At 38.0% G+C, this 26058-nt stretch overlaps 1 long non-coding RNA gene and 1 pseudogene across 1 annotated transcript; both read right to left on the reverse strand.

Annotated features, from left to right (window-relative positions):
• Window positions 1–1024: 1024 nt before the first annotated feature.
• On the reverse strand, window positions 1025–2020 carry LOC111825155. The gene is made up of 2 exons (XR_002828284.1): window positions 1902–2020; window positions 1025–1217 (listed from the first exon to the last, which is right to left on the reverse strand). It is a non-coding gene; the product is annotated as an uncharacterized LOC111825155 (long non-coding RNA).
• A 14176-nt stretch (window positions 2021–16196) lies between these two features.
• LOC102441072 lies at window positions 16197–18184 on the reverse strand (annotated as a pseudogene).
• Window positions 18185–26058: the final 7874 nt, after the last annotated feature.

Consider the following 26058-nt stretch of genomic DNA (forward strand, 5'->3'; position numbering starts at 1 on the left):
TAAACTAAGGAGTTCCATATTAACAACAGGAATAGTTAGCATTCTGGATAGATATACCTCTGTGGTGCCCTAACTGTAAGAGGAAGTTTCAGCAAGCTATCTCAGCTTAAAAACATTCTCTGTTTTTTGTTTATTTGTTTTAAAAATATTTTTTTATTGATTTCAGAGAGGGAGGGAGAGGGAGAGAGAGATAGAAACATCAATGATGAGAGAGAATCATCTATCGGCTGCCTCCTGCACGCCCCTACTGGGGATTGAGCCCGCAACCTGGGCATGTGCCCTGTCGGGGAATCGAATCATGACCTAACGTATCTCCTCACATATTTAACATTAAAAATCTTTTAATCTTGATGAAATCCATATCTGTTTTATTCCCTGGCTCTACAGTCATTAAGCTTATAGCTGTCTTTAGTTCATTTCTGAAGTGGATACCTAGAGGGGAAAAAATTAACTTGATTAACATAAATACTTTACATTATAAATTAATAAACTTTTCTGGTGACTTTATAGAACATAAGCCTAAACTCTGCTAGATGTTTAGAAGTTCTGTATATAAGAACTGACTGAGGACGAAAGACCTAGGCTAGCTTTGAGTACTAGCAATATTGCTGAGTAGAGTGATAATAATGAAATTAGAAACCAAGCCACAGAGCCTTGTGCATTTGTTCCAGAATCACATTTTATTCAATAAAATTCTGGTTAGTTACTCTCGTGAGTCAAATGATAGAAATAAAATTTGAAGCCAAATCCCCCCCCCTTTTTTTTAGTGTATTAACTGACTAGCTCCTTAGCATTCAGAGAATTCTGGATAGAGATATACATATCCCAATAATATGTTCATGGGGATGATTCTTGTGTTATGAAAATGCCCACTGAATTTGGTTACATGCATCTGAAAGTTCCTAAAAAATAAATACTAGCCACAAATAGGAACCTGATCAACATTTTTTAAAAATTTCTTCTGAGTAAGAACTAAAAGCCAAATGGTATCATCATACAACTTCAAATTAGGGACTATGACTGGAAGATTTTAAAATAATTTATTAGCTTTAACAACTTTTCCCATGCTTATTACATTCTTTTTTGGTGTCCACATTCCTGTCATATTCAGTCTAAACTTCTTAAGCAGAAATGGAGTGCATGTCTATGCAGTTAATAGGAAAGACCTAAGGAGTATATGAGTCACAGCAGTCTTGGAGATGAGAAGAGAGGAATCTCTAGGGATGGATGCAATAGGAACAGTATTAAAGAGAAAAGGAATACAGGTTATGGGATTCAGAGGTATAATTTTCAAGTCATATAGTATTAAAAGTCAAGCTACAGAGCCTGGTGAATTTATGTTCCATAAAACTCTTGTCAGTAGCTACCATGAGTCATAAGTCTTTATTACCACGAGTCCCTTGAGCCTACATGAGAGAAGGAAAGGAGCATTTGAAAATTACCTTGGGCCAAAGACTGGACCCAGCAGTTCCATGAGAGAATAGCTTGCCTATTTCCTGGTGGTCCCACCAGGTGAACTTCTCTTGAATCAGGCACTGATAACAGAAGCCATGAGAACAACAGACACCACAAAGGTGATGACCGTACCCCACCCAGGCTGCTTAGTTTCTGGCATTGACCTAATCAGGTCTTCTTTCAGAACCTGCAGTCGCCCTACTGTCTCGTGACTTCTGATTACATGTGGGGTTGTTGCTACATGCACACCAGTGACTGCATTGAACAGCTGATTGCCTCACTCTGCCTCACATTACCTGATGAGATCAAGCAATGGTGTGTTAACCCCAAGGGCTCTGGGATAGCAAGCAGAGACAAAGCCAGCACAAATATGAAAGCCAGTACCTAGGATCTTATGAAAAGCATGCATTTTTAGGATATTAAAAAGCAAGCTGTAGTTAGCTTACTTCTGAATTCTGGGGCTGATTCCAAGCGAAGCAAAATTCCCCACGTCCTGGGTAGAGCAAGCCTATACGTGTGGTAGTCTTGATGTCTTCTCCCTAGGGCCTAGGCAATCACTTCTCTTCCCTTAGAGCAGCACTGCCAGGTTGCCAAGGAGTCTTCCCCTCATGTGGAGGGGCTGATTCATAAAACAGTGACTTGCTTGGTTACACTGTGTCCTGGATTCTAAAAACTGAGCCGGAGCCAGGGTGTGGACCATCTATGCAATTCTGCCCCCGGCTTGTGACAGCATGTCCTGGTATTTAAGCAGAGTCCATGTCGTGTTCACTTGTACGAAGAAAATCTAACAAAGGAATAAAATTATTATAGGCCTCTTCACTGACAAGAGAGTCAAATCTTCTAGTCAGTGGTTAAAATGGATAACAATGAATCATTCTAAAAAGCTCTGATATTAGAATGTTAGCTCTAAAGTAATTTCTTAGGTACTACTTACCTATTTCATTTCATTAAGCTTTATAAACCTCTTTCAAGGTAGAGTTTCATCTATTTTACAAATGGAAAAATTACTTTTTAAGATTGTAATTAATAATAAAGCTAAAGAAAAATAACCCTAAAATTTTAATCTTTATTTATGGTGGTAGGATGGGAAAAGTGATTTATTACACTTCCATGATAAACACATTTCCTGTGAATTTCTTTTAAAATGCTGTTCTTTATTCATCCTTGCGATTTTTAAAGAAATGTGGAAGCAGAAGGAAAAATATACATTTTAAGGAACTTATTCAAAGCAAAATTTTACTTATATGCTCTTTTGTTTCTATTAATAAACTTTATTTTTTAGAAGTTTTATGTTTGTAGGAAAACTATGAAGCTAGTGTGGAGAACCCCAAATAGCCTACACCTCATTTCCGCTATTATTACCATGTTACCTTAGTATGTATGGTCTGTTTGTCAAAATTAATGAACCAATATCAATACATTATTGTTAAAGTTTATACTTTATTCAGATTTCCATAGCTTTTACCTAATGTCCTTTTTCTGTTCCAGGATCGCATCCAGGATATCATACTACATTTAGTCATCATGTCTCTTTAGGCTTCTCTTGACAGTGACAATTTCTTAGACTTTCTTGGTTTTTGATGACCTTGGCAGTTTTGAGGTGTATTTTGGTCTTAGCTCTATCTCTATCTCTACCTCTAATTCTATCTCTATTAGGTATTTTGTAGGATGTTCCTCTATTGATATTTTTCTAATGTTTTTCTCAGGATTAGACTGGAGTTACAATTTTTGGGAGCAAGACCACAGAGATAAAATGTCATTTGCATCCCATGATATCAAGGGTGCTATCAACATAACTTACCACTGTTGATGTTGACTTTGATCACCTGACTGAGGTAGTGTTTGTCAGGTTACATGCTCTTTTGAAATTTTATATAATTCTACAGAATGATCTCTTCATTAAAAATGTTAACTTTAATTTTAAACGTAATTTTTCCAAATAGCAGTAGAAATAGCACTAGCTATCACTGAACAGATTACAATACATAAGAGATGGCATTGCATATTTCGGAGAGTGTCAGGAGGAGGAGTTACACAACAGAAAAACTGGTTTAGTGAACCTTAAAACTCATCATAAGTACAATTCCTATGGAGCAGGTCGATACTATCAGTTCTTCACTAGCATATTTTACTCTGCAAAACATGTTGCAACCACTCATAGGTTATTTTTCCCCCAACTTCCCTACGAGGAAGCAAAGTAGAGCTTCCTTGGTTCACTTTCAACAAAGGAAAGGCTTTGGAGCCAGAGACTGTGTTTGATTTTGAGCTTAGCCACTTTCTACTGTGCCATTTTGCAAAACTTTTCAGAGCACTTCATCAATAACAAAGGGCAGTGGCCAAAATGTAAAAGAACAGAATAGGAGCAATGTGAAGTAGGTTGGGTAAGGTGGTATGTATTAGTACAAGGTGGAGAATATGAATTTCATGGCTCTTATATACCCATAAACATGTTTATTCTTAATGCCCATATGCTTATGGCACAATAGAAAACACAGCGAATATTTTGCTAAGGCCTCTTGATGTAGTGGAGACTCATCTTACCATCTCGCAATCAGCTGAATAAAATTTCAAGAGCTCAGGATTTGGAGTCAAAAGACTTGGGTCTATCCTGAGTCTATCACTTTCTACTGTGTGGCCTTGGGCACTTACTTAAGATCCATTAGCCTTGTTGTAGTTGGCTATAAAATGAGTATAATGTGGGGATTAAATAAAAGCATCTAATACATCAATGAATGCTAATTACATCTGAATTTTAACTGACTTTGGAGAAGCTAGGGGTCAACGTGGCTCTGGGACAACTAGAAGAAAGCTACAGAGCATTCTCAGCTGTACTTTCAGTGGAGGAATTGGGCTTATAATATTCTAGAAGGCCATTATTTTGATTTTTTGTTTAAGGCTAGTTCTTAATTTGACTCGGTTATTTTAGGCAAGACTGTTTTCAAAAGACCTAAGTGATGTTATTAACAAATGGGTTACATCTTCTCTTCACAGAGTTAAGCCTCTAATTATACCTTGAGCTGATTTATTAGTACTACAGGCTTAAACATTTCCTAACTATTAAGACTGACTAGAGACTCAGGATAACTGTCCACATGCAAGGGATCTGAATGGTGAAAACACCACAGAAGGAGAGGTGATATTTTGTGGATGAGTCACAAGGAAAGGCTCAGAGAAAGGTATTAATTAGGGTAATAGGAAATTATAACAAGTAAAATATGGGTTAAGTATCAGTGAATTTCCCTTAAGGACATACTTCCTAGGATAGAAGGGAAGAGTCTTCTAAAGGAGGCGATTAAAAACTCCAAGCTTAAAACTTTTTAAATGAGACTGAACAGAGTCCTATGAACATTATAGAGAAAAGAATCCTGCCCCGGTGTGGAATGGGGTGTGATGGAGTGATCTAAGAGATTTTTTCACTGCTAAGGGTCTCAAATCGCTGATCTGCCCAGTAATTGAATATGTTGCAAACCCCCAAGTACATAGTTTCTTCCTTTGAGTGTGTAGCTGTCATTTCTATGGATACTATTTCCTTTGGGGCAACTTTCCAATATCACTCATATTAATATAAAACTGTAACTCTGCCTTAATTTCATATATATATATATATATATGTAAATTATTCTTCCAGCAAGGAAATTTCATTTCTCAAGATATAAAGAATAAACAGTAATTTTAGTTTCCATTATTTACTTTGCACCCTTATTTCATTTAATAGCTAAATCCACCTCCAAATATCTCTGAAATCATCTACTTTTCTCACTACCTTGGTTTGTCCTATACTCATCTATCTCCCAGATTATTATAACAGTCTCCTGAACTGACTTGTTTCTCTTCTTATCTCTCTTTAATCCATGATTCACAGAGCAGCTAAGGTGATCTCTTCAAACACGAATCTGTTCTAAAAGATTTAAAAAGGAGAGGATGTGAAGAAAAAGGAATCCTTGTGCACTATTGGTGAGAATGTAAATTGGTGTAGCCACTATGGAAAACACTATGTAGGTTCCTCAAAAAATTAAAAATAGAACTACCATATGATTCAGCAGTCTGCTTCTGGATATTCATTTGAAGGAAACAAAACACTAACTTGAAAAGATATCTGCACCTCTATATTTATTGCAGCATTGTTACAATAGTCAAGATATGGAAACAACCTAAATGTCCATCAATTGATGAATGGATAAAGAAAATGGTGTGTGTGAAAGAAAGAGAGTACTGGGATATTATTCAGCAGTAACAAAAGAAGGAAATGTTGCCATTTGCATGGACCTTGAGGGCATTATGCTAAGTGAAATAAGTCAGACAGAGAAAGCCAAATACCATATAATCTCACCTTTATGTGGAATCTAGTCTAAACAACAACAAAACAAACTCATAGATACAGAGAACAGATAAATGTTTGCCAGAGGCAGGGTGGGGAGGTGGGCAAAATGGGTGAAGGATACAAACTTTCAGTTATAAAATAAATAAATCCTGGGAATGTAAATTACAGCATAGTGACTATAGTTAATAAAGCCTTATTGTATATTTGAAAGTTACTAAGAAATTAGAGCTTAAAAATTCTCATCACAAGAAAAAAAATTGTAACTCTGTGTGGTGATGGATGTTAACTAGACTGTGGTGATCATTTCAGAGTATCTATAATAATAAAAGCATAATATGCTAATTAGACCGGACAACCTTCCGGATGAAGCCGGGGCTGCAAGGGAAGCCCGGTCCAAGGTGCCTGCTGGAGGCCACAGAGAAGCCTGGGTCCCAGGTGCCAGGGGGAAGCCAGTGCCGGCAGCCGGGGGAAGGAAAGCCTACTCTTGCACAAATTTCATGCATCGGGCCTCTAGTATACAAATATTGAATCACGTTTATACACAAAACAAATATGTTATATTTCAATTATATCTTAATTTTGAAAAATCCAGACACGAATCTGATTGTGTCATGCCCCTATTTAAACACACCACCTATCTTCCTGCTGCCTTCATATGAGTTTCAGATTCTTTATACAGAGCATTCCTCTCCAGGCTTATCTCACTCCTCATCCTGTCTCACATTCAGCGCCCCAGCCACCCTGGATTATGGGCAGCTCTCCAAATACACTGGCTCTTTCTTCCTTGTCTTAGTTCCTTCTATCCTTAATGCTTTCTAATAGTCCTGTTTCACCTGAATAACTCTCATCATACAGATTTAACCACAGACAACTTGTTCTCCAAATATCTTTAAAGTGTCCCAAGACAGGATTAAATACCCCTCCTGTGTACTTCCAGGCCCCCTATGTTCACTTCTCTGCAGCTCTATCACACTCTAATATTCCTTAAGAGATTATCACCCAGCATGATGGACAGGGACTGGGTCTTTTTCACTGTGTTTTCTTCAACACCTTCTACAATGCTTGGCACCTAGTAAATACAATGTAAAACTTTGTTGACTCAATAAATGAATAGCAAATCTTCCCATGGGAGAAGTAACACATTGATTCAATAGCATAAAAGGGAGACTAGTTAGGGAAAATTACCTAGGGAACTTTGTAGAGGAGATGTAATTAAGACTGGGCAGAGAAGTTGGTATTTAGGGTGAGAGAAGCTGAATGAACAAAGGTACCTAGATGAGAATAGGCATAGGAGGTTTGTGAAATATTTTAGTCTGGAGTCATTGGAGTGGCAGATGTATGTTCATAAAATGAAGAATGGCCAAATTATGAAGGATGTTGAATGATAGGAAGACTTTAGGCACAGTACAGTTGGAAATTGTGACCCATTCATGATTTTAAGGAAGACTAATGTGGGAAATGCATACAGGAAACATTGGACAAAGATAATTCTGCAGGTATCACAAGCAACTAAGAGGTTGGTGTGCCATAATATATGAATAAGGAGATGTAAGTTAAATAAGTGTTTCAAATATTTACTCCCTTTCTCTCCCACTCTTCATCCCCCACCCTTTGTCTCTGGATAGAACGTTAGTGGGGACTTAAGAAGCACTTGTGTGATTGGACTTGCTTCTGCAAGAGAAAAACATGTCCTAGTAGCCTAGAGAGAGAGAGAGAGCTGGGGAGCAGCCAGCCCACAAATACATGATAAATGAAAAATAATTGCTTTAAGCCATTGAATTTTAGGGTATTTCTGATAGTAATAGTAACTGATACAGAGGATAAGGATGTGATAGTGGTATAGAGAGGAAGGAATTACTAGAACATACTTTGAAGGAAAAATTAATAAGCTGAAATAAGTTCTGGTCATAATGAAATTTAGATGTTAAAAATGCAAAAGAATGGCCCTGGCTGGTGTTTCTCAGTGGTTAGAGCATCGTTCCATGCACTGCATGGTCACTGATTTGATTCCCAGTCAAGGGCACTTATTTGGGTTGCAGGTTTGATCCCCGGCTCCTGTTGGGGCATATGTAGGAGGCAACCAATCAATGTGTGTCTCTCTCACATAAATGTTTCTCTATCTCTCCCCCCCCCTTCCTCCGTCTCATTCTCTGGGGATAATTAACAAAAAAAGAAAATGCAAAAGAATAGCTTTAAAAATGATTTTTTAATTGAATAAATTGAGAATATCTGAACAAGAAAATCTGAAGTAAATGAATAACATCATTATTCTTAAGAAGCAGTTGCTCAGGTATATTCTTTCTCTTTTGGGGGTGATTTATTTTTCTATTCAGCAAGTGTATGCTTTATGCATTTGCATTCACTTATTTGGTGAAATCCTTCTTTTGGAAAGTATACCAGCCAGCTAATTATCTACTTAGAAAGGAGGGAGGATGATGTCATTGAAAACCATTTATTCTTGTGGATTTACATAAAGGTAGAATGCAAATAAAATAACATTTTCTGAATAGACCCCTGCACATTTCACTTTAGGAGAAAATAAAAATTGACTGCAGCTTTCTGGTAATTTTTTTTTCTTTTGTAGACTATAGGTAATTTGAAGTGACTAATCCAGCTGTCTTTACCCAATTATCTGGCGTGCTTCTGGCAAGAAACACGTTGGTGGTAGAATTCAGAGGGGACATTACAAATAGAAGAGCAAAGAACCGTATAATTCTTTGCTTATAAGAGTCATCCATTGTTGTTGGAAAAATCTCATTACAACATTTGAATTTTGGAGTCAAATCAGTCATCCTTGTCTAGATTTAATCCTCTGACCATGGAGGAAAGTGTTTCTTTTTGCCCCTCCACCAAACTTCCTGCTGCACATCTGCTTCACCTGAGTCCCACTGCATGGATTCACATTCCCGAGGGCAAGCAGCTTTTGATTATTTTACATGCAGAGAGAGGGAGGGCAGGCAGGAAAGAGAGAAAGAGAGATGGAGAAGGGTAGGGAGAGGGAAAGAAAAGAAGCAAAGAAAGAGGACAATGAATGAAAAGTTCTCTACAGGGTTATTGAAAGCCAGTAAATATGGCTGAGGTATATGTACTTGTCAAGAAGATCATAACATCTTCCCCTGGTTATATTCTTTTAAAAATATTTTTATTGTTTTTTTTCTTTTTTAGAGAGAGAGAGAGGAAGGGAGAGGGAGAAAGACAGAGAAACATTGATGTGAGAGAGACACATCCGTCAGTTGCCTCCTGCATATACCTCTACTGAGGATTGAGCCCACAATCTGGGCATGTGCTCTGACAGGGAATCAAACCAGTGACCTTTCGGTGCACTATATGATGCTCAACCAACTGATCCACACCAGCCAGGGCTATATTCTTTCTAAAAAGCTACACACACTGGCACAAAATTGCCACCTCAGGTCTGTGAAATACCCTCTTCTATCATCGTAGAGCTCAAACTTTCTGGTTGAAAGACTCAGCTTTAACAAATTTGGCTGGGCATACATGTTTTCTTAGACACATTTTGTAAGTGAGGACTGGGATACAGTTGGTAGTACCTAGGAAGTGCTTGGCTGGTTCTGTCAAGAGAGTGAACTATCTCTAGGTGCTGGCTTTCTCCTAACTCACTCCTGTTGATGCCAAAAGAAAAAGAAAAAGGTCAAGGGATCCTAGGATCTGCCATTGAAACTCTGAGAAGCTCCTGGAGGACAGAGGAGGTTAGGTCCAAGTATGAGGGGCATGGCAGCCCAGGGAAGAGGGCCCTTTTGTGCCCTGGATCATCAGTCTAGCTTGGGTGGAAAGTGATAAAAGCCACATTCAGTAGGTCAGCCCTTAAGCATTTTTTCCTCCCTCTCTCCTTCTCCTATATCTTGGCCTATGTCACTACTCTTTGTCAAGAGCTGTCTCTTTGAATTGCACTTGCCTATCCCATGGGAAAGGAGATAGGAATTGCATTGAATCATTAAATTGCTTTGGGTAGTATGGACATTTTTATTTTAAAAAATAAATAAATAATAAAAGTGCTATATGTGTGGAAACTAGATAGATAGATAGTATAGATATAGATTACTAAATAACCTTTAGGTTAAAGAGGCAATCATAGGAAAGTATATAAAACAAATAGAAAGCACTATATATCGGAATCTGGGATTTAGCTTGTGGTGTGAGGTCTGAAATTAATATTCACTATTATGTACTACCTTGACATCTGAAAGGGAGAGGCCTCAAAAGGCCTAACCATGAGTTTCCCTACACTCACCAGATAAGTTGCAATGGGAAAGGTTCCCCACTTGGCTTGTTCCCCTATCAGCTGGAATAGCTGCTCCTCACCTTGTCCTCAGCCAGATGGGTTTCACTCCCCTGACAGCTCATGGAGTTATTCAAGGAAGCCAATCACATATCCTCCTTCCAGAACCCCTTGCTGCTACAAAGCCAGCCTCCGGCCGACTCTGCTCATTCACTCTATTACCAAGCACAACTCTACTTTTCCTCCATGGTGTATGGTACTCTCCTCTCCTGGAGTATGAGTATATGTGACTAACACACTGCTGTCAGTCTCTTCTGTCCGATGTCAGGCCTCCTGCATTCAGCCACATCACCAATGGGAGTGACTCTAAGTCAATCAAAACACAGCTAATGTGGAATGTAGAGGAATTAAAAAGATTTACATATATTTATCAAAAAATAAGAATGTCTGAAAACAAATGAGCTAAGATTTCAACCAAGAAAGTTATAAAAGGACAACAGAGTAATCTCAAAGAAAAAAAGGGGAGGGAGGATATTAAAGTTAAAATAAAACAATGAAAAAGAAAATAACCACAAGAAAACCAAGGTAAAATATGAATTTTGAGAAAAAAGATATAAAGAGTATAATTGGCCCAAGAAGAAATAGAAAAGTTTAATAGAGTAGTACAGTTAAATTTTCATAGTAATCAAAGCATTTCTACAATTTTATAGTTGAGTTTTACCAAGTTATTAAAGAACTGTTGAACTTTATATGAGTTATCCCCCCCCAAAAAGAAAACAGAAAAAAGGGAATGCTGCCTAAGTAACTTTATAAAGCCAGTCAACCCTTGATTTCAAATCCAGATGAAAACAATATAAGAAAGAAAAAATATGTAGGTCCACTTGACTCATAAATATAAATGAGAAAATTCTGAATAAAATTTTTAGCTAATGGAATCAATCAGTGTTTTTTACAAAACAGCAATATGATCTAGAAGTTTTTCCTCTTGGAAACACATAGATGGTTTAACATAAGAAAATCTACACAGTAAGTGACTAAAAGAAAAAAGTCTGTTATTCAAATAGCTATGGAAAAAGAAATTTATAAGAGACTATTTTTATAAACTTACTAAAAGTTGGAAATTTTTTCCCTAGATAAAGCCTATCTGCTAATAATTTATAGCCAATATTTTACCTTACAGAGAAACTTTAAAGGTTGGTTGATATATCATAATATTTGATATAATACCAGAAGTTCTGGCCAAACAATATTTGAAAACAAAGTAAGAGGTATAGGATTAGAATGCAACAAACAACTGGCCTCTCATTGCCTCTTACCCACTCTCTGTCCCTCTGTGAAAAGGAAATGACTGGCTCCCCCTCAGCCACTATGCAAGACTTAGTCCCACCCAGTGCTGCTGCAGTGGGCTGCCCAACTCTGGGATTCTTTATCAGTATCCCCACTTTGTTCACAGACCTAACACCATGACCTCCAATCTGGGCTCCAAGAGTAATCCAAGTGCTATCAAAACCCTCATCTTTTACTTTGCTTTTCAATTTATTCAGAACTGAGATGGGGAAGAGGGATATTCTGAATTGTGTCCCTTCAAAGATCCCTCTGCCAAGAGATGATTGGTAGTTAGGCAGATAATTGGGAGAGGACAGTCTAGGCAAAGGAAACATCAGAAAAAAGGAATTATGAGGTGGTGGATACACAGGAAACTCTAGTTAATTCAGTAAGCAGAACCTAAAGTACAGGCCTAGGTGTTTTAGGTGATGAGTTAGGCTGGACAGGAACACAGAGGCCAGATCAAGAAAGGCCTTCTCTGCCACCCTGAAGAATCTAGAGTTTCTTCTGACTGATTGTGGTCAGTGTGGAGGGGAATTTGAAGGGATTGTGGTGAGACAAGACTATTAGGGGGGCTGCTGTAGAAGTCAGCTCAGGGGAGTCTGGGGACTGAGTAAGGACAGTGGTGGTACAGATGGAGCTGTTTTATAATATTTATGCATGTGCTTTTGGCATAAATTTAAAATTGTGTTCCTAATTGATATAAAGCAAATTCCCAGTCATTGTATTAATTATGAGGTTAGATTGCAGTGGCAAATAAGAAGTTTTTCTCCATTTGTCTCTCTAAAGTGCCCAAGAGAGAATTCCTCACTAAAAAGGATACCAATCTTGAATATAATTGACAGAAGAACTGACTAAAGAGTTAGTGAATCCAACCTTGGAGGAGGAGTTTGATTTGGAGAAGAAAACAATTCACAAAAGTGCCAATCCCACCCATTTTTACTAAAAATAGACACAAAGAAATAAGTAAAGGCTTAAAGGTCAGACTTGCTATAACAAAATACCATACACTGTTATAAACCCAAGCACTTCCCAAAGGCCCTACCTCCACATACTATCACATTGGGCATTAGGATTGCATCATATGAATTTTGAGGGGACACAAACACTCAGACCATAGCAAATGAGCTGGAATAAAAAGGAGGTTTTGATGATGAGAATTAAATATTAGACTTACTAAGCAAATTGTGAAATATTCTTCTATAGAGACCTTTAAAAGTAGGACTTTTTGCATATGGTTGAAGTGTGGCCCTTTAAAAGATATAAACACAGCCCGGCTAGTGTGGCTCCGTGGTTGAGCATTGACCTATGAACCAGGAGGTCATGGTTCAATTCTCGGTCAGGGCACATGCTTGGTTTGTGGGCTCAATCCCCAGTGTGGTTCATGCAGGAGGCACCCAATCAATGATTCTCTCTCATCATTGATGTTTCTATCTTTTTCTCCCTCTCCCTCTCCCTCTCCCTCTCCCTCTCCCTCTTTGAAATCAATAAAAGTATATTTAAAAAAATAAAAATTAAAAATACATATATAAATTAAAGTGCTATGCATATACGCTTTATACACCATTGATTTTTGTTTATAAACAAAAACAAAAATATGATTTTGAATTTACAGTACAGAAAATACATTACACTGGAATTTTGTTAATATTATCTTAGATTCGTTCTATTCAAATATATTTTGAGTGCCAACTATGTACTAAAATGTGTTCTAGGTGATACAGGACTGAACAAAAGAGATAAAATCTCATGCAACATGAAGCTTACAATCTTGTTCATCAGTAAGTGAGATAAATTAGTAAAGTATACAGGTTTTTAGATAGATATCAATGCTAAGGAAAAAAACTGAAAGAGAAACGGAGATCAGATATATATGACTGGAGGGAGGGGAGAGGGTGTGCACAAGTTTAGTCAGAGTGACTAGAGGAGGCCTAATTGAAAAAATGAAATATGAGTAAGCTCTGAAAGTTAAGGAAGAAAGCCATGTGAATCTCTGTGGGAAGATTGGCCCAGGGAGGGATTAGCAAGTGCAAAGGCCCGGGAGGCAGATACATGCTCAGTGACTGAGAGGGTTATAGGGGAGAGCAGAATGAATGAATAGAAGAGAATAGGGGGGGAAGGTTAGATTGAAAATGAGGGCAGATCATGAACATCATTAGAAGGCTTTACTTCAATTTTTATTCAGAGATAGGGAGACAATGGGGCTTAAGTAGAGGGGTAACCCTGTAGCACTCTAGGTACCCCTAAAAGTAGACTGTAGGTGCCAAGGGCAGATGCAGGAAAATCAGTTAGAAGGGTATGGCAATAACCCAGGGGAAAATGATAGTGACTACAGTGTCATGGGACATTGATAAGTGGTTAGAGTCTGGATATTTTTTGAAAGTTAAGTCAATAGGATTTCCTGATGGACTGGATAGGGGATGTAAAAGAGAAGAGTCAAGAAGGACTTTAAGAAGTTTTACCTAAGCAACTGAAAGAATGGGGTTGACATTTACTAAAATGTGAGAGGAGACTGAGGATGCATATATAGGTGGTTTGAGATGCAGCTTGGCATAGATGCTTCCTCTATACTACAGAGCGTTAAGAGCACAACAGATTATCTAATTCTTCTCCCTTTTTTTTTAACACCCACTTAACACAACCTTCCATTGACCTATTGCTAGAAAACAGAACAAAAAACCTTTTTTATTCCAAGTTTTAAAATTCACACGACAATTCTGTTTTGCTTTAATTTTACTCTTTAGTTTTATTTTGTCTTAATAAAATGAAATATACATTAAAATGCCTGGCACATGGTACATATTGAATAAATATTTGTTGAATAAATGAATGGTAGTGGGGAAGCCACAGGGCAATTACCCTTTCCTGAAAAGACCACACAGGAATTGGGGGAGAGCATGGCAATGTTGTTAGAGTCTAAATAGGACGCACTATTTATTTTGGGCATTTTCAGAAAATCAATGAGAGATGAGAAATCCAGAAACCCTTTACTTCTATAGACCCCAGAGATTTGGACAAAAGCCTTCAAAAAATATATTCCATTAAAGAAAAGAAAAAAAAATTTGAAGAGACAAAAAACTATTTTTTTCTTTCTTAATTTTAGCCTTACAACGCAAACCAAACACAAAGGATTGGCAGTACTTTCCTTCCTTCCCTCCCTCCCTTCCTTCCTTCCTTCCTTCCTTCCTTCCTTCCTTCCTTCCTTCCTTCCTTCCTTCCTTCCTTCAAAAAACAAAGCCTTCCTATGGTGAGAAGCTGAAAACTTAACAGTGTTCCAAGCCAACGAGAGTGGTTTTACAGCATAATGGGCAGAGATATTAATTTAGGGGCTATGCAGCTGTTAATTGACTCACAGGTAAAATAAAATGTAGTCTTTGGGAAGAGAGCTGAGGATTCATGTGCAAGACAGACCCATTAGATAAAATTCATAATCCATGCATAAGGACCCTTCTGAGCTCCCCTCTAGGGGGGAAAAAAAGGCAGAATTTCTCACAGGAGCCCCTAGAATCTGTTAACTAACTGCATTCCCTGAAGATGAATGGGAAATGGGAAGCTGTTTCTTGAAGGGAGTTATATAAGTAGGGAGCCTCCCTGGCTGCTACGCAAAATGTCGTGGGGTCACTGGGAGGACTTGACCTCTAGGCCAATTGGCTGTGAGGACCAATTGTGACTACAGTGGGAGAGCTACTATGCAGGAAACATCCCTATGCAGCAGGACTTGCTTCATTGGGGGTTTGGTGCTCACTGAGTCTTCCCCTTAAGTGTGTCGCTTATGGAAGTGTAGAGTTGTAATCTGGTATGGTCTGCAACTGACCACTGGATACATTGGCTCTTGGGTCTCCAGGAAGGTGCAATCACCAGATCTGCAGATTCCTCCTCTTTATATCAGGTTTGGAAGTGCCCAGATGAGGCTAATCTATGAAGCAAGGCAGGCTGGTGCTGGTGTGGGTCTTGGGCCTTTTATTGATAGGTTTGTGGCTTCCTGACCCAGCTGCAGCTTGTTGGAGACATTTTAGTCTGAGTAAGGACAGGCCATTCATATGCAAAAGCCGCTGCTCATAGCTTGGGTGAGGTTGTAAATTGGATGAGGGGGGGTCTTAGGGAATCACCAGGGCAGAGCAAACAGAAATGGCTGCCAGTCAGCCCTGCAACCGAGGAAGTTCCATCGTAGGAACAATGATCCCTGCAAGCACCTCCATCTAGGAGAAAGCTGTCCCCAAGTTCCTGCTCTGATGCCAGACAATCCAGTTCCTCCTCCTATGTGTCTGTGTCCCCCAGAGCCTTGCCCTGGTGCTGGAGCTCAGAGGAAGCAGGACCTTGTAAGTTCAGTTCATGGAGCTGGGCTTCTGGTGTGGGGCTGGGACCCCCTTGCTCCTCATGGGCGGCCTCCGTAGAGATGATTTCCCTCCCAATTAAAAAAGCAGCACACATGGATGCCGGATCAGCTTGTTCCTTGCCTCTGCACTGCCTACCAGTCTCAGTGTGCTTTTTTCTTTACTTCTCTAGTGTAGGACTTCCATTCAGCCAGCTTTCTGGCAGTTCTTGATGATGGTTGTCCTATATCTCAGTTGTAATTTTGATGTGGTGGGAAGCAATGAGTATGGGCTTTTACCTACGCCGCCATCTTGGTTCCATACTATATATTTGCCTTTTTTAAAGGTGACTGTTCAAGTTTTTTAAAAATTATCACTCTTTTAATTGTTTTTGTAGGAGCTCTTTATATATTCTGTATATGACTTATTCATCAGATATATGTTACAGACTTTTTCCTCAATCTGTGGCATGTTTATTCACTTTCTCTTTTTTTTTAACAAATGGAATTTAAAAAAATTGTCACCATTAAAAGTCTGAATTTTAAACAGATTCTGAGGGTTCATATCCATCAGCTCATTCGACTTTGGCAGCTGTCTCATCCCCAGTAGCTTTTCTAGAACTGCTAACCTTCACCATGGAGTTTCATGAGTTTTCCCAGTTCAAACTTGGGCTTCTTCAGCATTTTGACTTTTCCAACAAAGACATCATGGAGTGGATAAATAGGTTGACAAGTTTTTCTATGTCTTTTCCAATGCTATCTGGAGTCAATTTATTGACCATTTCTTTCAAATCATTTATCTGTACCTCTACAGTCATGATTTCCATCATCTTCTTTTGGACTTGATGGACCTGTTGATGCTGACCATAAGAGGTCTTCCAAAACTAATTGTTGCATTTTTTTTAGTAAAATCAACACAGGATAGATGAAGCACATAACCAGCGATAGTTTTTACATCTACATGAGCTTCAATCGTGGTCTGTCATTTTTTGACCCTGGAGCACATTTTGTCATGGGTAAGATCATGCCATGGAACATCCTCACTAATTAGCTTGAATTTTCTAAATGGAACTTCATTATTCTGCAGATCAGTTAAGCTCACTTCAAAAACATGACTCTTGAGACCATCAGATGCAATTTTGATTTCTTGAGTTCTCGTGACCAGTGTTTTTCTAATTGTTCTTATGCTGAACATAGCTGGTGCTTTCACATCACTCCAATCTTTCTTAGAAAATGGACCAACTACTTTCTTACTGCTCCCATTTTACCGCCTTTTGTGAGGTGCTTGTTCTTGCTGACACCATGGTGCTGCTTATTTATTCACTCTCTTAATGGTGTCTTTTGAGGACATTAAGTATTTAATTTATAAGTATTTTATTTTATGGTTAGTGTTCTAAAAATATCTTTGTTTTTCCAAGTTTGTGTAGATATTCTTCAGTGTTTTCTTAGAGAAAGTCTGGATTCCTCATGTGCTTTGAACCATGAGCCATTGTGAGTATATTTTTGTGAGTGGAGTAAGAGAGAAATTGAGGTTCATTTTCTTTCTCATGTTTATTTCTGAATATATATTTTAGTTGTTACATCACTATTTGTTAAGACTCTCCTCATTGTTGGCTTGACTAAAATTCAATTGACGGATTTGAGTTTATTGCTGGACTTTCTCTTCTATTTATTTACTTATCTAATTGTCTTTTATTTATCTGATTGTCTATTCCAGTGTTTTTCAACATCTTTCATTATCACACCCCTGAAGAGCCTTTCTAGATATTTTTATTCCTAATTGCCCCTTTCCCCCATGAACTTTTAATATCGAAGGTATACTATACAACTGTTCATGTACCTTATGTACAAATGTGCTTTCTATATTAAAAATTTTTTTTAAATATATTTTATTGATTTTTTACAGAGAGGAAGGGAGAGAGATAGAGAGTTAGAAACATCGATGAGAGAGAACCATCGATCAGCTGCCTCCTGCACATCTCCTACAGGGGATGTGCCCGCAACCCAGGTACATGCCCTTGACCAGAATCGAACCTGGGACCTTTCAGTCCGCAGGCTGACGCTCTATCCACTGAGCCAAACTGGTTTCGGCTATATTAAAAAATTTTTTTAAATTTCCTCCAAAAACCAATTTCTACCCCCTTGGGGGTGATATCACTCCCATTGAGAATGCATGGTTTATTCATGTACTATACCACATTGCAGATTGGCAGCCCATCTTGAAATATGGTAGTATAAGTCCTTCAAATTATATTGGTTGTTCTATATCCTTTGCTTTTACAATAAATTTTGGAATTAGCTTGCCAATTTCATCTTTAAAATGTGTGGTGAAATTTCACTTCTGGCCATGATGGAGTAATAGGAACTAGGTTTACCTTTTCATCTAAAGCACATGGAAAACTTTACAAGATACATACACATTTTTTTTTCAGACACTGGACAACAGACATAACAGGCCTATTATTTCCCCCAAGAGAAGGGAAATAAACTGAGCCATATGATCACCTCAGCTTACTGCTTTGAGACACATTCTGACTTGTGGAACAGGAAGGTTGTCAAGGAGAACACAACAACTTTGCTGAGTTGAGATAGAGATGAGATTTTAAAGAATCTGAGGTGGCTGGAAGTTCCAGAAGGGAGGCAGTTAAATAGAAAATGAGCTTCAGAAATCTGTGTAGAGTTCCCCTTGGGTTTTTGCTGAACACTAAGACCTACACACATAGAGCAAAACTCTCTGAGTTCAGGCAGAGAGTACCAGAATCATGAGCTAACTGCTCATTATTCACACAGGGCTTGGAATTATTTGAGTTCCCACCAGCCAAATTGGAGATTCCTCATTGATTAATCAGATCATTCAATAGACATCCCAGAAGGTCACATTCTTTTTGTAGTGAGGGCTAAACTATCTCCACCATAATAGCTACTCTAGAACCACTCTACAAATTCTTTAAAACAATCAAACTAAAGTAATTTAACAGTTTATCAGAACGAATCCAACTGTCTTTAAAGAAAAGCAACAATCAAAATCACAATGAGATATCACCTCACACCTGTTGGAATGGCTGTTCAACAAGTGCTGGTGAGGATGTGGAGAAAAGGGAACCGTAGTACACTGTTGGTAGGAATGCAGATTGGTGCAGCCACTGTGAAAAACAATATGAAGTTACCTCAAAAATTAAAAATGGAACTGCCTTATGACGCAGTGATTCCACCTCTGGGAATATATCTGAAGAAACCCAAAACAGTAATTCGAAAGAATATGTGCACCCCTATGTTCATTGCAGCATTATTTACAATAGCCAAGATTTGGAAGCAGCCCAAGTACCCATCAGCAGATGAGTGGATAAAAAAGCCGTGGTACATATATGCAATGGAATTATACTCAGCCATAAAAAAGAAGGAAATCTAACCTTTTGTGAGAGCATGGATGGACCGAGAGAGTATTATGCTAAGTAAAATAAGACAGTCAGAGAAAGACAAATACCATATGATTTCACTTATATGTGGAATCTAAATAAACAAGCAAAATAGAAACAGACACATAGATACAGAAAACAGACTAACAACTCTCAGAGGGAAGGGGGGTTGAGGTATGGGTGAAAAAGGTAAAGGGATTAAGCAAAAAAACAACAACTCATAGATACTAATAAAAGTATGATGATTCTGCCCTAGCAGATTTGGCTCAGTGGATAGAGTGTCAGCCTGCAGACCGAAGGGTTCCGGGTTCGATTTTGGCTAAGGGCACGTATCTAGGTTGCAGGCTCCTCCCCGGCCAGGGCCTTGGTCAGGGCTTGTGTAGGAGGCAACCAATCAATGTGTTTTTCTCACATTGGTGTTTCTCTCTGTCTTTCCCTCTCTCTGAAAATCAATGAAAAAACAGTGCATGTCATAGCGACTGGTTGTTTGGTTGTTTGGTTGTTTGGTTGTTCTGCCGTTTGGTCTATTTGCATATTAGCCTTTTATTATATAGGATGTTACCTCAATAAATTCAATAAAAAGTAAAAAATAAATAAATTTATCACCATATTTGCCTTAAAAAGGCAACAAAATCCAATGCTAAACAATGTAACATCCACAATAACCAGCAAACAAAAACTCTTAGACATGCCAAAATCAAGAGATAGTGTACTCTACACTCTTTATTGTATGTATGTTATAACTCAATAAAAAAGTGAAAGGAAGGAAAACAAATGTTTTGGTAAAAAATATTGTTGGAGGAAGCATAGGACAATGCATTGTGTATCAAACTTTCAGGATTATCCTGAAGGCTTGTATTATTAAATCACAGATCGCTGGACCAACCCCTAGAATTCTTGATTGCTTGGTCAATTTTGGAGCCTGAGTATGTGAATTTCTAGTAAGGTCCCAGGTGCTGCTGCTCCAGGGACCACACTGGAGGATCACTGGGATAGTGTTTAGTTTTAGATTCTAGAGTTATTTAAACCTACTCAGTCATATACTAACCTTGAGATCTTGGTTGCATTTCTTGACCTCTCTAAGCTTTGGTTTCCTTTTTTGTTAAATAGGGACAATAATGGTACCTACATCATATGATTGATGTGAGATTAAATGATGTAATATAGCTAGTATTGGCACATACTAAGTGTGCAATAAAAGTTAGCTACTTTATCATTATTCATACTGTTTTATATATATATATATGTATGTATATATATATATATATATATACATATATACACATACATATATATATATATAGTTTGCTATTATTATTATTATTATAACTAAGAACAAACTAATATTCTCTATATTTATTTTGTGGCCCTAAGTTATCAGGCCTTGTTTATACAACTATCTTCTAAAATATTCCTTTGGGGCTAAAATTTTTCATGCTGGGTTTAAGCCAAAAGATGAGGTTGTTTTTTTCAAGGTAAATGAATAAAATCTGTTATGTCTTATTGAGTTACAGGAGAGGGGTGGGTCGGGGGGGAGAGAGAGGGAACATGGAGGTAAGAGAGACAAATCGACTGGTTGCCTCCTGCATGTGCCCGACTGGGGACTGGGAGTGAACCTGAAACCCAGATACATGCCCTTGACTGGGAATCAAACCCAGGACCTTACAGTGAACTGGCTGATGTTCTAACCACCGAGCAACACTGGCCAGGGCCAGCCCAATAGCATTTCATTCACTTAACCCCAAAAGGAGATTTTGATTTAGTTTTAAAAGATAAATTTTAACTCTGACACCTGAGTTTCCATGTGGTATAGTAGGTACATCACTGTTCAAAATACTCCCTCCCTATGGAATTTGATGTCAGACCTGGCCAGGTGACTTACTTTGGCCAATGAAACAGGCAAAACTGATATGTGCCATATCTTAAAAAAACAAAACAAAAAGATTTAAGAGCCCCCCCCCCTTTTTCTGTACCACAGACTATGTAATGTCCTAGGTGAGGAACTGTTCCTTCAGTTGGGGTCCCATAATGAAGACAATAAAGTTTAGAGCCACATGTGGCCAGTGACAGATGAATAGTTTAAGGAAGAAAGAAACCTTTCTTTTGGGGGGACTAACTCACTGAGATTTTAAGGTTGCTCTTTATTGCAGCATAACTTAAACTAAGCCAATACAGACAGGTATATATGCATTACACACACACACAGTGATACTCTCTAAAAAATGGGGCTTTTGTTGGCCATTGCTAGGGTTCTTGTCTTCTCTCCTCAAAGTAATTTCAACTGGGAGGGTAAAAGGCAGGGAAAGGTAAGAAGGAGGATGCTGTTGGTAGGTGGGAAAGATCACATCTCTGAGTCTACTTCCAGATTACTTTTTGCCATTTTTGAGAGCCCATGTTTCATTCAAATCTCCCTTAGTAAAGCCTGTGAGAAATTGAATGATTGCGCCTATCTGTGTACCACTAATAGGCCCAGCCCAATACTGAAAATGGTATATATTTAATTAATTATGCCTGGACAAATAGATGAGTGATAATGGTACTGGATTGTGATATAGTCATGAAATTAACACCATGCATATTTTCCTAGAGAAAATATTCTAAGAGACTCTTCCGTTAGGGGGTACAAAAAGGGATGGGAAAGGTGGGGAAGGATAAGGAAAACTGGATGGTACCAGCCAAGCAATATGGATTAATTGTGGTTTTGGGGGGGAAATAAAAAGATGACAACAAAACATAATGGCTAACATTATTGTTTAACAAAGTGTCAAAATTATCTGGGAACATTTCTAATAATAATGCATGTCACCCAGCTTTAAAGAGGCTAAAGATGATCTATAAGTCTGAAAGGATTAGGCCACATGTACTTTTCTTGGGTTATAATTTCAAAGAATTTTATAAGTCGGTAGAATCCATTAAGTGGACTTTCTTAAAATAAAAATAGTTAACAATATTTTATAGGTGAGAACTTGAGTATTTATATTAAATATATTTTTTGGCTTTTATTTTTTAATTATATTTTTAATAACCATGGTTTGGGCTCATCAAGCAACTTACACTATTTTTTAAAAGTTTGAGGTTCAATAAAATCTAACCTGCTTTTTGTCAAGCACCTCTCCTTCTGATTTTAAAAACCATATGTATTTTAAGGGAAATTTAACCCATGTGTTTTTTATTCATTTACATTTAAATAATCAAAATGGGTTTTTTTTACAAGCTAGCTGATGTCAAAGAAGCTTTTTGAGACTTTTAAAGAAACTTTTATTCTAAAAACAAGAAGCAATGATTTGCCAAGTGTAAATGCATTTCAACACCAAGAGACTTGTATTCATTTGTAACTGCAAACCTCTGGTTTCTATATCTGGCAGAGATAGATCATTCCTGTTCTGTAACGTATTGGGGCCTAGACTCCCCAAAGTTAGCTGGAATTGTGATGAAATAAATGTACTAAGCCTGTAAAAATAAGAAAAATGGCGATGATAGTTAAAATGTTTCAAGAAATCATTGGCGCTACAAGAGGCAGTGTAGCCAAATAGAAAATGTTTTCCTGCATTGGCTACACATTTACTGAGTTTCTATTATGGATATGGCACTGGGGTGGGGGTAAAGATGCTAAGGTAAACATTTTGGGGGCTCCTTACCCTCAAGTTAAGGACAGTAACCTCGGAAATTTGCTTTCGTTATTTATTAAAATAGAGCCCTAAAAAGTTCAATTGAATGGTATTTTGATGGAAGGAGAACTGGAATTTGGGTTTTGGAATTTTCAGAGGTGAGGTAATATCCTCAGGGAACTAGATTAAGAATGAGAGGGGATAGACTTTATCAAGCAGATGGTACTGCATTTTTCTCCCTCCTACCTTTGTTTTTCCCTAGGTAAGTCAGTCAAATGTCAGACCAAATCACAATGGTCTGTAAGCTGTTCTGTACTGAAGCTTAGTAGCCACTTATTTTAAATCTTCAGATATCCTCTTTAAACCTGGAGTTGACTTAAATGTCAGGTGAATAGGTTCCTCACTTCTCTCCACCCTGGTTCTCAGTAGCTTCTTTTTCAGGCCTTTACATAGGAATAGCTTCCACAATATGAATCTTTCAGGGGATAACCAATATAGCACTTCACTCTTTGTCTCATTCTCTGGAAATTTGCTCTGGACAAAGAATTATCTATTTATTTTACTGTCCCCCTCCTCTTAGAGAGATGGGGAGGAATGAAGGTTGGGGGGAGGAGATAGGAGAAGGTTTGCTCCAGAATTTGACCTAATCCAATGCAAAGACAAAACTCCTGAAAAAAGACAAAACTCAAGTTTCATGGCTTCTACCTTGTCTGTTTCTTTTTAATTTTAAAATTACAGTTGACATTCAATATTATTTTTCTGCCATCTTGACTGGAACTCATCTACCAATGTCTTTATGGACATCAGTGTGTACCTAGAGTAAGGTGGTTCTTAGGTAGGTGCTGCTTAGCAAGACATTGTAATGAGCCTCATTTCTTAGACACACTGCAACTTTACATATTGTCAAAGGAAAAAATGACAATTTATTGTCTCATATAATTAGGATTGCCACATATAATTGTGCTGGCTGTGCAGTACACACCCTGTGCAATTCTATGGAAGCTCTGTGTGTAAATGAAATGTCCAGGGAAAGATTCCAGACATGCCTGGTTTCAGATGGTCATATGATGGCTTAAATGATCTCTCAATCTCTCTCTCTCTCTCTCTCTCTCTCTCTCTCTCTCTCTCTCTCTCTCCCCCTCTCTCTCTCTCTCTCTCCACACACACACACACACACACACACACACACACACACACCTCCCAATACTTTTTTCCCTTTATCCTTAGAGTCACATACATTTGTATCTAAAAAGGGCTAACAGATGGTTTTATTAGGAAATGAGCTTAAGAACCTCTGCCACTTTGTTAGATGAGCATCCCTGAGCCCATCATCCCAAAAGAAAAGAATGTACAACTAGTAGCAGAGCATGGTGATCATTATGAAAAATTGAACTTTTGTCCTTTGTCCTTTCCAACCTAGGGCACCATGATGGTTAATACAGTTTCATTAAAAATCCCGGCCTAATTCTCACTGGCCTGGCTTAGGTCATGTGCCTATTCCTGATCCAAATATAGAAGCTGGGAGGCTGGAGTGTTCTGATGGGCAAGGCCCAAGTTTTAGTAAATCCAGAAATTGAGGGGTGGACTCAGCCCCACCCTAACCACATCAAGTAAGAGTGGAAAGGGATAGTTTCCATAGAGAATCAATAATAGAAGGCAAAATGACAAATGTCTATAACTGCCACCTGATATTTTATATTTGTTACTGAGCCAAGTTGTCCCTAAAACTATTTCCATATATTCTTATTCAAATTCACCTGCTTAGTTTTCTACTAGCATTCAAGGATGTTGAGATAAATTTGAATTGTTATTCTGTCAGCTTGTAAATAACTTGCATTAAGCTATTGGAGAAGATGATCATCTATAACTAGGTTACAGTATAAATATTGAGTAATACCTGACCAAAAATTGTTGTGACACTCAACTGGCTTCATGTTGACATAATTTCATTCAACAATTATTTACCAGATACTAACTAGGTGCCAAACATAAAATTTACATTTATTAATACTCTTGGTTATTATTGTTTAATCAGCTTCAAATCCAGTTACATTTATTATTATCCAGCCCATATTCTTTTTATATTCTATCCAAGGATATCTCCTGATTCAATTTACATAGACATTTTGAATGTGAAATTATGTACTAGAAATTGTGCTAGCATTGGGGCTACAAAGAAGCCTAGAGTGTCGTAGAGAAGAGAGATGTGAAACAAAAAAGATTAAAATAAAGTGTGATAAGAGGGACTATGATCATCTTATTATTTGGCATACCTACTGCTAAAAAAAAATTGGTCTGTAAACTAACAATGTATTTTACCCTATTAAAACAGGATAGCCCCAGTTGGTTTGGCTCAGTGGATACAGCATTGGCCTACGGACTGAAGGGTCCCAGGTTTGATTCCAGCCAAGAGCACATACCCAGGTTGCGGGCTCAATCCCCAGTGTGGGGTATGCAGGAGGCAGCCAATCAGTGATTCTCTCTCATCATTGATGTTTTTATCTCTCTCTCCCTCTCCCTTCCTCTCTGAAATCAATAAAAGTATATTTTAAAACAGGATAAATAATAATTGAGTTATCAGTTTTCCTAGTTAATCCAAGTTGAGTTCTAGTGATCCCTGCATCATTTTCCAAATGCTCACACATCATCTGTTTAGCTAACAACTTCAAAATTTTGCCAGAAATCAACCTCAGATTATATGTAATTTCTAAAAATTATTTCCTCCATCTTTCTTTGAAATACCCTTTAGGGCTCTCTCTTATTTTCTATGCCCCCCCCCCCCCCGCAAAAAAAAATTAATGCTGGCTTGAAGACCACACCAACAAGTTCTTTCACTACCTTGGAAGATAAAGTATCTGGGAATAGTTATATTTGCTTATCAAAATGGAGAGTTATATTCTTTTACTGCTTCGGTTACTTCTCAAGACCACTGGTCATCAAATTAGCATCATAAGAATCTTCTGCAGAGCTTTTTAAAGCACACTTTTCTAGGCCCTTCCCCCAAGTTTCTGATTCAATAGAATGAGTTGGTGCTCAAGAATTTGCATTTTTAACAAGTTCCCAGGTAATGCTGATGCTGCTAGTCCAGTGATCACATTTTGAGAACCACTACTCCATAATGTATATCTACCACTTTGTTTGAAAATCATTCTTGCCAAGAAAGAGAAAAATTAAGAATAAAATAATTCTGCTTTCTCCCTAGAACTTAACATCACACCATCTTTTTAAGTAATGGAACTCTCTCTGAATCCATTCATTCATTTAACAAACGTTTATTGAGTACCTACTATGTGCCAGGCACTGTAGTAAGCACTAAGGCAAGGGTGGGGAACGTCCAGCCCGTGGGCCGTATAAGGCCCCAAAAATCATTTAGTCTGCCC

This window comes from Myotis lucifugus, unplaced genomic scaffold (genome assembly GCF_000147115.1).
Source record: "Myotis lucifugus unplaced genomic scaffold, Myoluc2.0 scaffold_15, whole genome shotgun sequence".
Lineage (NCBI taxonomy): Eukaryota > Metazoa > Chordata > Mammalia > Chiroptera > Vespertilionidae > Myotis > Myotis lucifugus.